Below are 16,672 nucleotides of genomic sequence, written 5' to 3' on the forward strand. Positions count from 1 at the left end.
TCATAGACTGGTCCTGGGGGGAAACCCATATGGCAGATGGAGATGGGACCAAGATCTCTCCACCGGCCCTACAGGGATGCTGGGCAGTCGGCTCAGAACCCGAACAGCAGCCGGAGTTTCAGGGAGTAGGGACAGTTGGTCCTGCTCCCCAGCGGCAGTATGTTTGGCAGGGAGAGGAGATCATCGTCTCCATTCCCCAGCGGCAGTGTACCTTAAAGGGAGAGGAGACAATAGGTCTCTCTCCCCAACCACAGGGGGACAGCACACCTAACTCCGATGGGGCAGATGGGACTGCAGTCTCTGCACCAGAGGCCTACCGGGACGCTGGACAACCAGTACGGATCCCCCACCAACCCCACAGTAAGGCCAGGAGGAGGAGGTAAGCGATCCCTCCTCTCCACAGCTGATCCGCAACAAGGTCTTGGGGGCAGGATTCCCTGACCCCATCCCAGCGGAAGAGCTGGCATCTGGTCAGAGTGCAGTTAGCCTCTGCCCTCCCCTATCCTCTTCTCCAGAGCCGGACTTCCCACAGGCTACCCCAGCGGAAGAGCTGGCATCTGGGCAGAGCGCAGTCGGCCTCTGCCCTCCCCTATCCTCTTGTCCAGAGGCTGACTCCCCACTGGCTACCCCAGAGGAAGAGCTGGCATCTGGGCAGAGTACAGTCGGCCTCTGCCCACCAAGTACCTACAACTCCAAGCTAGAGAACACCAACGAAGCAGAGAGTAGCAGATGCCCACTCAACAGCTGGGGATGTACAGAACAGAGCCAGGCCCCAAAATTCAACAGGTCCAGTATTTGGTTGGAGTGGACTGCCAGACTAACTCAGGTACCGACCGGCGTGAGGTCAGGTATCTGGTTAGTCTTCCCTGGGAGGGGGAGATGTGTGGCGAAACCAACCTCGCCACTGGGTGTTGGAGGGGCCTGGTTGCCAGCCTCTTGCCCCAGGATTATGGCCCATACTAACTTTGAAGGAGAATCATTCACAGTTTGAACATAATCCTGTTCAGGGGAATCTATAGTAGAATGAGGTTGTATTACAAGAAGTCACAGAATTACCACCATTCTAAAATATAACCTTTAATTGTTTTTAAATAAAAGTCAATACACCGTTATCTATTCAAAAATCGGAAATAAATACGAAAAGAAAATCAAAAAGTAAGGTCTAGTGGTAGAGCCCTTCTGAGGCTAATGGGGAAGGGATAGAGCAGGTTTGTTGGGCCTATAGGGAAGAATGTATAGGTCTCCAATCAGGGTTATCAATTTCTGTTCATTCTTCCCCGCTAGGGTCCTTTAGGGTCACTAGGAGGCACGAGAGATGGGATCGCCCTTATCAGGGCGGCTATTCCGTATATAGGTAGGAATTTCTACATCAGGGCCAGAGTCAGGCACATTCTTCCCTATAGGCCCAACAAACCTGCTCTATCCCTTCCCCATTATCCTCAGAAGGGCTCTACCACTAGACCTTACTTTTTGATTTTCTTTTCGTATTTATTTCCGATTTTTGAATAGATAACTTTGAAGGAGAAGACAGACCGGCCGCACAGCTTAAATCTGTGGAACTGTCTTGGGCAGGAAAGCCATGCTTGCGGCCGGCCAAATATGACTTCCATGGAATTCGGGAACCCCTGCTCGGATCTGGGTGATTTTTGGATGTTGTTCACCCAGATCAGAGCTATCCATGGATGTATACATTATGGGGAGGTGTGGGGTTTTGAGGTGTTTTCTGTCTGTGAGTGATTAAGTTAGCCCATTACGTTTGGTAATTGAATTTTGTTGATTGCGTCTCAGACAATGCCAGTGTGTTAGTTAATTGCGTCTCAGACAATGCCAGTGTGTTAGTTAATTGCGTCAAAGACAATGCTTATTGTATTTTGTTGATTGCGTTACAGACAGAGGGAAGGGGTTTTTGTGTACAATTGCTGGGAAGGTCAATACTGTAAATGCATGTGATTGGCTAAAATATAAACTGTCACAGTCTTCTACAAGGGCCCCAGGGGGAGTGTCCCTTGCTAGGAGACCTGCATAAAAGGCTGAAAAATAACCCATTGAAGAGTTGCTGTTTTACATTCAACATAGAGCCTCGTCTCATGTGTGTGGGGATTGCTATACGTGTATACTCCCCTGGCTATTACTTCTAGCTCTTGTAAGAGCTGTTCCTGGCTTCTGTGGTGGTTTTGGTGTAGAGCGGAGCGCTTGGAGTCCTCGGGAAGCACTGGGAGCATCCATCAACGGAGGTACCCGGTCGGGGTGCTAGGAGATCCGTTGCAGTCTCCTCTAACCATATCGCACATTTCTTTAGGTTAGCTGTTAGACCAGCCTTTTTACGGGAGTCCACTACGGCCTGTACTTTGGGCAGGTGACTTTCCCAGTCAGTAACGTGAATGATAATATCGTCCAGGTAGGCAGAGGCGTACCGCCGGCCATTCAGGCCAAAGGGTAACACCTTATATTGGTACAGTCCCTCTGGTGTGATGAAGGCAGTTTTCTCTTTGGCAGCCTCTGTCAAGGGCACCTGCCAGTACCCTTTGGTGAGGTCCAAAACAGAAAAATACCTGGCTTGGCCTAACTTCTCAATCAGTTCATCTACCCGAGGCATGGGATATGCATCGAATTTAGATATTTCAATGCACATTTAATAGAGGTCAAGGGTTAAGTCGACGTGACCCACTATTTGAAAACAAATTTATACGGCTGGACTGAGTGTACCTTGTTGTATTTCTTAAAACATAACGTTTATTTTTGATTCATTAAGATAATGAGACACTTTGTGTAAAACAATGCTGATGGTGCACTGCTTACATGGAAGGAGGCCAGGTATTTGTTGCAGCTATAAACCCGTATGTATAGTACAGCTCTTTGTTGGAGGGGGCGCTTAGTTTTTACTTATCGTAGTGGGGGTGCTCAGCCTTGGTTCTATCCCTATATGCACTAAATCTGGATGCTGGGAGAACCCTGACTGGCTGTAGTCGGCGCACCCGCCCTGAAAAGGGCGACCCCCAGCCACTGGAACCTCAGGTCTAAAACTGTCAATCCCTAGATAGGATCCTTCCTAACATTTGAATGTCCAGGACATTCAAATGTTAGGAAGGATCCTATCTAGGGATTGACAGTTTTATTGTGGCAACCGCTTCCCTTGCATCAGACCGAGGAGCCAGAACCTCTTTCCCTAGAAAACCCGGTCGCAAGCTGTCTTTCGTACAGGTCTCCCTATCTTTCCAGGGTTTTAGTAAATTAGCATGGTAAACCTGCTCCGGCTTTCGCCTCCCCGGCTGGTGTACCTTGTGATTTATCTCTCCAATTTTTCCATGTACCTCGTAGGGCCTCTGCCAACTGGCTAGGAACTTACTATCCACGTTTGGCACCAGAACCAAAACCCGATCACCCGGGTTAAAGATCCGGACCCGAGCCTGCCGATTATAGATTCGACTCTGGGCTCGCTGAGTGGCCTCCATATGCTCCCGAACAAGAGGCAAAACGTTCTCTATTCGCTGTTGCATCTTGGTAACACATTCAAGGACGCTTTTATACAGAGTGGGTTGCTGCTCCCATACCTCTTTGGCTACGTCCAACAAGCCACGAGGATGTCTGCCATATAGCAATTCGAAGAGCAAGAACCAGTAGAGGCCTGGGGCACCTCTCGCACTGCGAACATGATATAGGGCAGAAGAAGGTCCCAATCCTTCCCATCTTTGGACACCACCCTTTTTAACATGGTTTTTAGAGTTTTATTAAACCTTTCCACCAGACCATCCGTTTGTGGATGGTACACGGACGTCCGTAACTGTTTTTAATATGCAGCAACTTACAGATTTCCCTCATGACCTTGGACATAAAGTGTCCCCTGGTCAGTCAGAACCTCTTTTGGAAGCTCCACTCGGGAGAACATCAGTGCTGTGGCCGCCAGCCGCTCCTTCTTCTTGTAACTCACAGGTCTGTGCAACGCATTGCTATAAGCATAAGCAATGCGACGGAAACACACCTGTGAGTTACAAGAAGAAGGAGCGCCGGGCGGCCACAGCGCGTGTAAGTATAATGCTGCTGACTAACTGACCATGGCAGACAGGACTTCAGTAGCGTCCTGGCTGCCATGGTAACCGATCGGAACCCCAGCATTATACTGATGGGGGGAGGGGGAGGGCGCACTGCCCACCAATGATTTTAATAACGGGGGGGAGGGCGCACTGCCCACCAATGCAAACATTGTAGAAACATTCCCGGCACCCAACTTCTGACAGATTGCTGTCGTCCACGCAATTAACCCCTCAGGTGCAGCGGATGGCAGTGCCCTGTCAGAGGTGCGTCCCCATCACCATGGGAATGCCTCGAGGTTAGAATATACAATAGGATCAGAGTTTTCTCCAATCCGATGGTATATTTTAACTTCAAGCGTCTCCATCACCTTGGGAATGCCTCTGTGTTAGAATACACCATCGGATATGAGTTTTCATGATCATGAAAACTCAGATCTGAAAAAGCTAATAGTATTATTTTCCGTTAAAACCATGTTATAATGGAAAATAATAAAGTGAAGTTCGGGTCCCCATTGACCTTAATGGGGTCCGGGTTTGGGGTCAATTTCGGTTCCCGAACCCGAAATTTGACCTGAAGTTCGGCCGAACCCGGCGAACCTGAACTTCACCGGGCTCCTTCAACACTATCCGTGAGGCGTATGTAAAATAAGACAAATGAATTACAATAAATTCATGTTATTGCACTGACAATTAGAGATGTCGCAAAGAAAAAAATTTCTGCGAATGTTCGCGAACGGGCAAACCGGGCGAACTGCCATTGACTTCAATAGGCAGGCAAATTTTAAAACCCACAGGGACTCTTTCTAGCCACAGTAGTGATGGAAAAGTTGTTTCAAGGGGACTAACAGCTAGACTGTGGCATGCCGAAGGGGGATCCATGGCAAAATCCCCATGGAAAATTACATAGTTGACGCAGAGTTGGATTTTAATCCATAAAGGGCATAAGTCTCCTAACAATCCAATTTTTTTTTTAACAACGTGGTTTAAAACATCCAGTGTGTGTATACGATCAGGCATGATGTTGTATCAATCAGGTAGTGTAAGGGTTACGCCCGCTTCACAGACATTGACAGAACAAACTCCCCTTTTAATGCACCGCAAAAAAACGCAAACAGTTCATTTGCCCAACTGCAAACTTCCCATTTGCACAAGGTTGGATACCAAGCTAGCCATGTCCCGTTGATGTCATTGAAGGTTTCTTCCTCCACCCAGCCATGTACAACACCAAGGGTCCTCGAATGGTGAATTGAATTGATTTTTCGAACGGGGAGATGGTTAAAAAAACGCTGGCTCCCTCCCCTTTGTTTGTATCCACGCCACGGTCACTGCGTCTGCGCCGTGCAATTTACTGTCAAACCCGATATGAGTGGTATTTTCTGTAGTACTATTCTCATCAGTTTAATCCCTGTTACGTCCCATATCAGGGATTGCCTTTTGTGAAAAAAAAATTTAGGCCGGGTACCTTCGACTGCCTTCACGGTGACAGACCAAACTCTAATACACCTGAATTATTTTTAGGAACCGGGAGATGGAAAAAGCAGCTTGGTCGGTCCTCTTACTCCCAAGTTGGGGCACTGCTTGTGCACGGAGCAATGTGCTGTGACACCCTATATGAGTGGTGTCTTAACTAGTACAATTCCTATCAGTTTAATCCCCGTTAATTCCCCTATCCGGGGTCGTGTATCGAATTGATTAATCATTGTCGAATAAACGACATCCTGAAATAATTTTGTTCTGAGCTTTGTACTTGCTTTGTATTAGAATTGATGGGGATTTTTAAAATTGTCTGCATTATTTCGAATAAACTATTAAGAGACTTTATTATGATTTTTCTTTATTTTATGTATTAAAAACCCATACAACAAAAAAAAAAAAAAGAGAAAGAATGTTTTTTTCTATGAAAAATTATCCAGCCGATCGCTTTTAGTCTGATCATAATGAAGCAACGGCCTTATCTGGGGTGTGGCAACATTGCCAACACACTCATAGAGGTGATGATCGCTTCATTGTGATACGCAAGCCCCTTGACCACAACAAGGTACCGATCACGAAGGGGAATTGACACATGTATGTGCCTTTTTGTTTTGTTTTGTTTTTGCAGCCACAGTGCAGCACTAGAGGCCAGAAAAATTAGTCATGTACACATGCCTGAAAAATTAAGTATTGTTGCAGCCGCTGCTGTAGCAGTGGCCGGAAAAATGTATGTTTTCCAGGCAGAAAGGTGACTAAAACATTGCGGCTTGAACCCTAGTTGGTGGCAGAGAATTCAAGAAAGTTATCCGGTATGCAGACATTAAATACAGCAGCGTGGGCACCATTTTGAGGCCAAGGCATGTCATCAGGCCTTTTGTTAGTCAAACGTATCCCCCACTGTCAGTCCCTTCGGGATCCATGCCTCATTCATCTTAATGAAGGTGAGGTAATCAACACTTTTTTGACCGAGGCGACTTCTTTTGTCAGTGACAATGCCTCCTGCTGCACTGAAGGTCCTTTCTGACAGGACACTTGAAGCGAGACAGGCCAGTTCTATCACAAACTGGGATAGTTCAGGCCACAGGTCAAGCCTGCACACCCAGTAGTCAAGGGGTTCATCGCTCCTCAGAGTGTCGATATCTGCAGTTAAGGCGAGGTAGTCTGCTACCTGTCTGTCGAGTCGTTCTCTAAGGCTGGATCCAGAAGGGCTGTGGCGATGTGTAGGACTGAAAAATCTCTGCATGTCCTCCATCAACAACACATCTGTAAAGTGTCCTGTCCTTGCCGCCGTGGTCGTGGTAGGAGGAGGATTACTTTCACCTCTTCCCCTGTTAGATTCCTGTTGTGCTGTGACATCCCCTTATAAGCTGTGTAAAGCATATTTTTTATTTGGTTTTGAACTGCTGCATCCTTTCTGACTTTCGGTAATTTGGTAACATTGCCGCCACTTTCTGCTTATACCGGGGGTCTAGTAGCGTGGTCACCCAGTACAGGTCGTTCTCCTTCATCCTTTTTATACGAGGGTCCCTCAACAGACATGACAGCATGAAAGACCCCATTTGCACAAGGTTGGATGCCGAGCTACTCATTAGCTGTTCCTCGTCCTCACTGATGTAATTGACAGTCTGTTCTTCCCCCCAGCCACGTACAACACCACGGGTCCCAGATAGGTGACAACAACGAGCACCCTGGGATGCCTGCTGTGGTTGTTCTTCCTCCTCCTCAAGCCACATTCCTCCTCTGACTCCTCTTCCTCATACTCCTCTTCCAGCGTTGCCGCAGGTCTAGCAAGCGATGGTGACAAGGCTGTTTCTGGTGGTGATGTGGACCACAACTCTTCCTCTTCCTCTTCACGCTCATCTACAGCCTGATCCAGCAATCTTCGCAGGGCATGCTCCAGGAGGAAAACAAATGGGATGAGGTCGCTGATGGTGCCTTCGGTGTGACTGACTAGGTTTGTTACCTCCTCAAAAGGACGCATGAGCCTACAGGCAATGCACATGAGCATCCAGTAACCTGGCAAAAAAAATCACAGCTCCGCAGAGGCTGTCCTAGCACCCCGGTCATACAAATACTCGTTGACGGCTTTTTCTTGTTGGAGCAGGCGGTCGAACATTAGGAGTGTTGAATTCCAATGTGTCGAGCTGTCGCAAATCAAGCACTTCACTGCGCAAATCATGCGCCTTTGTTTCGGCGCTGAATGTCTCAAAAGTGCGCCATGGCCATGTAGGAATGCCTGAAATGGCCACACACATTCCGGGCCTGCTTGAGGACATCCTGTAAGCCTGGGTACTTAGGCACAAAGCGTTGTACGATGATATTCAACACATGTGCCATGCACGTCACATGTGACAACTTGCCCAAATTCAATGCCGCCAACAAATTGCTTCCATTGTCACACACCACTTTGCCGATCTCCAGTTGGTGCGGCGTCAGCCACTGATCCACCTGTGCGTTCAGGGCGGACAGGAGTGCTGGTCCGGTGTGGCTCTCTGCTTTAAGGCAAGTCAACCCCAAGACAGCGTGACACTATCGTATCCGGGATGTGGAATAGCCCCTGGGGAGCTGGGGGGATTCAGTTGATGTGCAGCCAGACACCGCAGCAGAAGAGGACTCAGCCGAGGAGGTTATGGAACAGGATGGAGTAGGAGGAGTAGAGGAGGTGGCAGTCGGCCTGCCTGCGAGTCGTGGCGGTGTCACCAGCTCTGCTGCAGAGCCACGCATTCCATGCTTGGCAGCCATCAGCAGGTTGACCCAATGCGCAGCGTAGGTGATATATCTGCCCTGACCGTGCTTTGCAAACCAGGTATCAGTGGTCAATTGGACCCTTGCCCCAACACTGTATGCCAGAGATGCCATGACTTCCTTTTCAATCACTGAGTAGAGGTTTGGGATTGCCTTTTTTTGAAAAAAAAAATTGTCCGGGTACCTTCCACTGTGGTGTCCCAATAGCGACACATTTTTTGAAAGCCTCAGACTCCACCAGCTGGTATGGTAAAAGCTGGCAGGCTAAGAGTTCCGTCAAGCCAGCTGTCAGACGCCGGGCAAGGGGGTGACTCTGTGACATTGGCTTCTTACGCTCAAACATTTCCTTTACAGACACCTGACTGTGGGCAGATGAGATGGAACTGCTCAAGGTGAGAGGCGGAGTGGCGGGTGGTTGAGAGGGGGCAAGGAGGACAGCAGTGGTTGGCGTGGCTGAAGATGCTGGACCAGGAGGAAGATGGTGGCTTTGAGCTTGTGTGCTGCTTCTACTCGTCATCATGTGTTGATCCCGTAGGCGTTTGTGATGTGCGATCATGTGCCTTCGCAAAGCAGTTGTACCTAGGTGGGTGTTGGATTTCCCACAACTCAGTTTCTTTTGGCACAGGTTGCAAATGGCATCGCTGTTGTCAGAGGCAGACACACACAAAAAATGCCACGCTGCTGAGCTTTGCAATGACGGCATTCTGGTGGTGGCAACAGCATGCGTTGATTGGCGTGCTGTCTGGCTGACCCCGGGTGCCGATACATGCTGTCTGACTGTGCCACTAGCTCCTTGTGACAACCTCCCCCTGTTTCCAACTCGTCTCCTCCTACTCTGTCTCCCCTTCTGAACTTTCCCCCTCTACTTCTTCTCTTCGAGCAGGCACCCACGTGGCATCCACGGACACATCGTCATCATCAACCACTTCACTTGTATCTGACAACTCAGCAAAGGAAGCAGCAGCGGGTACAACATCATCATCATCATCATCACACTGTACGTCCATGTGTGTAATGCTGCCTGACTGAGACATATCCCTGTTATCTACATCCTCTGGCAATAATGGTGGCGCATCACTAATTTCATCCAACTAATGTGTAAATAACTCCTCTGAGGGATCAAGTAAAGCGGCTTTGGTGGCTGTGGTGGTGGTGGTGGCGGCGGGCGGGAGAGTGGTAACTTGAGAGCAGGTGACCAAAGCTGAGCTGGAGGAGGATGGTGCGTCAAGGTTCTTAGCGGAAGCTGTTGAAGATTGGGTGTCCTGTGTAAGCCAGTCAACTATTTTCTCCATATTTTTTGGGTTCAAGGTACGTGGCCTCTGAACACTGGGAATTATTCCAGGGCCAGTGGAAATCGCAGCACCACGACCACGACGGCCCCTTCGGGGTGGCCTGCCTCTGCCTGTCATTTTTTTTAGATAAGTGATACTATGCGTGCAAGGTACTTTGCCACCCTATATAAGTGGTGGGCAGTGGGCACAGTACAGTCTGTGTGGGCCTGACACACACGGGCTTGCAACTGTGATTATATCACAGGAAAATTTTCAATAGAATTTTTTTATCTGCAAGGTATTTGAGTGAATGACACCCTGTAACGGTATGAGTGGAGGCCTAGCCACTAGCCAGTGGCCATAATACAGTCTGTGTGGGCCTGACACACACGGGCTTGCAAATGTGATTATATCACAGAAAAATGTTAAATAGAATATTTTTTTATCTGCAAGGTATTTGAGTGAATGACACCCTGTAACGGTATGAGTGGAGGCCTAGTCACTAGCCAGTGGCCACAGTACAGTCTGTGTGGGCCTGACACACATGGGCTTGCAAATGTGATTATATCACAGAAACATTTTAAATATAATTTTTTTATCTGCAAGGTATTTGAGTGAATGACACCCTGTAACGGTATGAGTGGAGGCCTAGCCACTAGCCAGTGGCCACAATACAGTCTGTGTGGGCCTGACACACACGGGCTTGCAAATGTGATTATATCACAGAACATTTTTTTATATAATTTTTTTATCTGCAAGGTATTTGAGTGAATGACACCCTGTAACGGTATAAGTGGAGGCCTAGCCACTAGCCAGTGGCCATAATACAGTCGTTGTGGGCCTGACACACACGGGCTTGCAAATGTGATTATATCAAATACATTTTTTAAATAGATTTTTTTTATCTGCAAGGTATTTGAGTGAGTGACACCCTGTAACGGTATGAGTGGAGGCCTAGCCAGTGGCCACAGTACAGTCTGTGTGGGCCTGACACACACGGGCTTGCAAATGTGATTATATCACAGAAAAATATTAAATAGAATATTTTTTTTATCTGCAAGGTATTTTCTGTCACACCCTGTATGAATGGTGTGCACGTGCTGTCTGTGACTGAGCCTGCAGCCTCTCACACACGGGCAGCCAGGCAACTGGAATATATATATATATATTAAAAAAAGGAGAAAAAAAAAGAACACTGATGTACCAGCCCTGAAAAGGGCTTTTTGGGGTGCTGTCAGGATGCTGTCCTTACAGCAGATGAGTCTGTGGACACAGAACAATGCCCTAGCTAACGCTTTCCCTATTGAATCAGCAGCAGCAGCAGCACTGTCCCTCCTCTCACTGAGAATGCAGCTTCCGAATGAATCTAAAATGGATGCTGTCCAGGAGGTGGGAGGGGCTGGGAGGGAGAGTCTGCTGCTGATTGGCTGGAATGTGTCTGCTGACTGTGAGGTACAGGGTCAAAGTTTACTCAATGATAATGTATAGGGGGCGGACCGAACATCACATATGTTCACCCGCCGCGGCGAACGCGAACAAGCTATGTTCGCCGGGAATTGTTCGCCGGCGAATAGTTCGGGCCATCACTACTGACAATTGGGATGGCGTATGTAATAAAAATATAGAAGTGTTGTGTATCTGATAAGGGGATATTGTATTTAATAAAGAGACAGGGGAAGTGTATCTAATAAAGAAAAAAGCCAGGTAGAGGGAATAATTGTATAAAGGTGACCCCACTGTATTTGGAATGGGTTCGGAATGCTTATGTTGTACAATCCTTTGTGTGGATAAAGATACGTGAGCAGTGGTGTATATGGTGGTGTACCAATTAGTGTTATATACAATGGTATATGTCTATATATGTAAAGTGCACTGATCAATGTGTATAGTGCAATGGTATATTGTGCTTGTGCGATTGTGTATTATTTTAGGTTTTATTGTTAGTTTTATTAGTGGTGGTGTGATGATTAGTGCTATATATGGTCATATACACTCACCTAAAGAATTATTAGGAACACCATACTAATACGGTGTTGGACCCCCCTTTTGCCTTCAGAACTGCCTTAATTCTACATGGCATTGATTCAACAAGGTGCTGATAGCATTCTTTAGAAATGTTGGCCCATATTGATAGGATAGCATCTTGCAGTTGATGGAGATTTGAGGGATGCACATCCAGGGCACGAAGCTCCCGTTCTACCACATCCCAAAGATGCTCTATTGGGTTGATATCTGGTGACTGTGGGCGCCATTTTAGTACAGTGAACTTATTGTCATGTTCAAGAAACCAATTTGATATGATTCAAGCTTTGTGACATGGTGCATTATCCTGCTGGAAGTAGCCATCAGAGGATGGGTACATGGTGGTCATGAAGGGATGGACATGGTCAGAAACAATGCTCAGGTAGCCCGTGGCATTTAAACGATGGCCAATTGTCACTAAGGGGCCTAAAGTGTGCCCAGAAAACATCCCCCACACCATTACACCACCACCACCAGCCTGCACAGTGGTAACAAGGCATGATGGATACATGTTCTCATTTTGTTTACGCTAAATTCGGACTCTACCATTTGAATGTCTCAACAGAAATCGAGACTCATCAGACCAGGCAACATTTTTCCAGTCTTCAACAGTCCAATTTTGGTGAGCTCGTGCAAATTGTAGCCTCTTTTTCCTATTTGTAGTGGACATGAGTGGTACCCAGTGGGGTCTTCTGCTGTTGTAGCCCATCCGCCTCAAGGATGTGCGTGTTGTGGCTTCACAAATGCTTTGCTGCATACCTTGGTTGTAACGAGTGGTTATTTCAGTCAACGTAGCTCTTCTATCATCTTGAATTAGTCGGCCCATTCTCTTCTGACCTCTAGCATCAACAAGGCATTTTCGCCCACAGGACTGCCGCATACTGGATGTTTTTCCCTTTTCACACCATTGTTTGTAAACCCTAGAAATGGTTGTGCGTGAAAATCCCAGTAACTGAGCAGATTGTGAAATACTCAGACCGGCCGGTCTGGCACCAACAACCATGCCATGCTCAAAATTGCTTAAATCACCTTTCTCTCTCATTCTGACATTCAGTTTGGAGTTCAGGAGATTGTCTTGACCAGGGCCACAACCCTACATGCATTGAAGCAACTGCCATGTGATTGGTTGACTAGATAATCACATTAATGAGAAATAGAACAGGTGTTCCTAATAATTCTTTAGGTGAGTGTATGTCTGCATAGGTAAAGTGCACGGATCGATGAGTATGATGCAATGGTGTATTTCTATGTTTTATTGTTGGTTTTATTAGTAAATAATTACTGTGCGTGAACATGCTGTTGTATCTAGGTAATTGACCTCGTGGTTTGGGGCTATGGATTTAATATGTGATTCATTTTAGGTTATCTGTATTTGATGGAGATGGGAATGGGGACGGAGGCCTGGCCAGGAGGGGAGATCGAGGTGCTAATAGACAGCCTGACCTCGATGTCCCGTCCCAGAATGGCACCCACCCCGTGGTTGTCTGATTACCAAGGATTTCCAACTTTGCATTAGGACCAACTGGAATTAGGGTGTCAAGTTTAGAATATCCTCTTGATTCAATCTTTTTATATTTTAATTTATTATTTGGTATTAGTATTTATTGTTAATTTCTATTGTTGATAGTATATATATATATATATATATATATATATATACATACACTAGTGTTTTTACCTCGTAGCGGATTATTAATGTTCTTATTGAGTGCTTTGTGTTGAATGATGGATATAGGGGCGGGGGCCTACCCAGGAGGGGAGATTGGGGTGCTGGTAAAACCTGACCTCGATGTCCCATCTCAGACCTGCACCCATCCCAAGGTCAACTAAGTGTTACAGGAAACCTAAGATCTTCAATTCAGCGTTAAGACCGGCTGGGATCAAGGTATCAAATTCGAAAATCCTTCTTGATTCAATCCTGGACATGTTAGCGATATGGTTACCGCGTTTCCAATGTCTTTTGACTTTTTCAAAGGCCGCAAATTTTAAAGTGGAGGGGTCACTGTTGTGGAAATCCTTGTAGTGTTTGGATACTGAGTGTGATTCAAATGTTCTGCGATTCTCTTTTTTAGGGGGCGTTTTGTGCGACCTACATACTGTTTGTGGCAAGGGCATTCTATCATGTAGATGACGTCTATTGAGTCACAGGTGATTGCATCTTTGATCTGGAATTTGAATGTATTATGGGTGGATGCGATCTGCAATATTTTCTTTGGAAAGGACGTTGTTCTGAAATTGTTGCATTTGCCACATCTATGAAAGCCTTTAGATGTAAGCCAGTTGGATGAACCAGATGGACCTTTAGGAATTCTCTTAGTAGTAGGGGCTACTTTTAAGCCTAAATTTGGGGCTTTAGTGTAGATGATCTGCGGCCCACCAGTTAGAGAAGGTCCTATTGTTTTATCCTTCAAAAGGTGAAACCAATGTTTGTTTATTATTTTCTCAATTGTTCTGTGTTGCACATGGAGGGGGAGAATAATGCAGAGTTTATCTTCTTGATTTGATTGTTTATCGCTAGGTTTAAAGAATTCCCTTCTGTCTATGGATCTCACTTTCTCTAGAGAATAATCTATTGAGTCTATGGGAAAGGCCTTGGTCAGGAAATCCTGTTTAAATTTTGTGGCTTCAAATCCGAATTGGTCGTTATCTGTACAGTTAAATTTTAGCCTTCTGAATTGGCTTGTGGGGATCTTAAGAAGCCATCTGGGGAGGTGACAACTGGTGTATAAAATCTAACTGTTTTTCATTGTTGGTTTCGGATAAGTTTTGCAAATTAACTTGTTATTGTTGACATTAATTTATAGGTCTAGGAGTTCCACATTGGTTCTACTGGTATTAGTAGTATATTTAAACTTTCTGTCATTAATGTTGATTTCTTGTAAGAATGTGATGAGGGACTCCTCTGTATTTCTTCTCTTTTGCCAAATGAATAATACATCATCGATGTATCTTCTCCATAATATAAGGTTTTGTCCTAATTGTGATTTGATCACGTCCTCCTCTCACTGGGCCATGAAGATGTTAGCATAGCTAGGGGCAAATCTAGTGCCCATAGCCATGCCTTTTACTTGTAAATAAAACCATGAATTGAAAGAGAAATAATTATGGGTCAGGATTAGAGTTGAGCGGACACCTGGATGTTCGGGTTCGACGGGTTTGGCTGAACTTTGGAAAAAAGTTCGAGTTTAGGACCCGAACTTGACTCCGAACCTGAACCCCATTGAAGTCAATGGGGACCCAAACTTTTGAGCACTAAAATGGCTGTAAAAATGTCATGGAAAAGGCTAGAGGGCTGCAAATGGCATCAAAATGTGGTTAAGAGCATGGCAAGTGCTCTGCAAACAAATGTGGATAAGGAAAAGACTTTAACATAAAATACGTAAAAATAAAAAATAATAATCTTGATCTAGGAGGACGAGGTCCATATGGAGTAGGAGGTTGAGGAGGAGGTGGATGTGGTGGTGTAGGTGGAAGCGGCGGTGGAGGAGGAAGAGGTAGCCTACACTGCTTTTTGGTTTTAAATTTATTTAAATTTTTTTAAATTACGGTACACCCCAAAACATTGTGAAATATAACCTGTGATAACCCCCTGCAGTCGTGCTAAACACACGTTCAGACAATACACTGACTGCAGGGCAGGCCAGCACCTCCAAGGGGTGAAGGGCAAGCTCAGGCCATTTGCCCAATTTGGAGACCCAGAAGTTGCAGGAGCTGACCCCTGTCAGTCAGTTCGTGTAGGCGTGTGCAAACTTACTGCCCCACCATGTCGCACGTCCCCGTGATGTTCACGATCCAATTTAATATCTGCTCTATCAACTTTCGATGTTCTTTTCTGCGCCTACTATGGTGATCATGGGTTGCGGGGAATTAGGGTTCCACGCTGGAAAGGGAGAAAGAAAGACCACATCCAAGGGAAGATTAATTTTTTTAAATTTAAAATTATAGAGTTGAATTATGGGACAAATTATTAAAGCATAAAAGTGTGACAACTTTTTAAACTTTAAGCATTGAATAAATGGATGTGGCACACATTAATTACCGAAGAATGTATTACATTTTATTCCCTCTCAACTATGCAGAGCAGGGATTTCTATCCAGCAAAATTAGAAAAATGTCACCTGACAATGTAATTGACAATTTTTTTAAATTTATGACATCCACCATCCATTTGGATATCCTCTCTATCAACTTTCGATGTTCTCTTCTGAGCCTACCATGTTGATCACGGTTATCGGCGAATTAGGGTTCCACGCCGGAGAGGGAGCATGAGAAAAAGAGACCAAATTTATGGGAGATAAATTTATTTTAAAAAATTGGGATCGAGCGGAAATGTGGTAAAAGCTGTTAAATTGCAACTGTGGGACAAATTACAGAAGCCCAAATGTGGGCCAGAAGAGTGAAGCGGAATTATGGGAAAATTGAGGTTAAAATATTGGACATATTACAGAAGCCCAAATGTAGGTCTGAAGAGTAAAGTGGAATTATGGGAAAAATTATTGAGGCGAAAAATTTTGGACAAATTACAAAAGCCAAAATGTGGGCCAGAAGAGTAAAGCGGAATTCTGGGAAAAATTATTGAGGCAAAAATTTGGGACAAATTACAGAAGCCCAAATGTGGGCCAAAAGAGTAAAGCTGAAATCTAGGAAAAGCTGTTAAAGCGCAAATGTGGTACAAATTACAGAAGCCCAAATGTCCAAAAACAGAGGATCGACTCCAGCTTCTGACATGTAAAAATAATTGGTTCTTTATTGGCTTCCAAAATTTAAGATCTGACATACATCACATGGAAAGACAAGTTGTAGTTGTGACGCATTTCGGGCTATGGTATTGAGCCCTTCATCAAGACAATACAACATGTACTAAAAGCAAGTACTTATATACAACACAGGAACAATCCTCCTCCTTTTTCGATTGGCTGAAGGTCACACCCCCAGCCCAGGTGTTCCTGGGTTAGGTGAGAGAATCAGCCAGGGAAAAGATAGGAGGGGGAGGCAATGAATTTGGCATCATGAATTGAAAGTCACAGACTGATGAACTACATATATTGCAATCTTAAGTCATATTTTCTGTTTAAACCCTTCGGTGTACAGGTATCCAAAATAAACATCCAAAATGTTTCTCTGCTTAAT

This window comes from Bufo gargarizans, chromosome 5 (genome assembly GCF_014858855.1).
Source record: "Bufo gargarizans isolate SCDJY-AF-19 chromosome 5, ASM1485885v1, whole genome shotgun sequence".
Taxonomy (NCBI): Eukaryota; Metazoa; Chordata; class Amphibia; order Anura; family Bufonidae; genus Bufo; species Bufo gargarizans.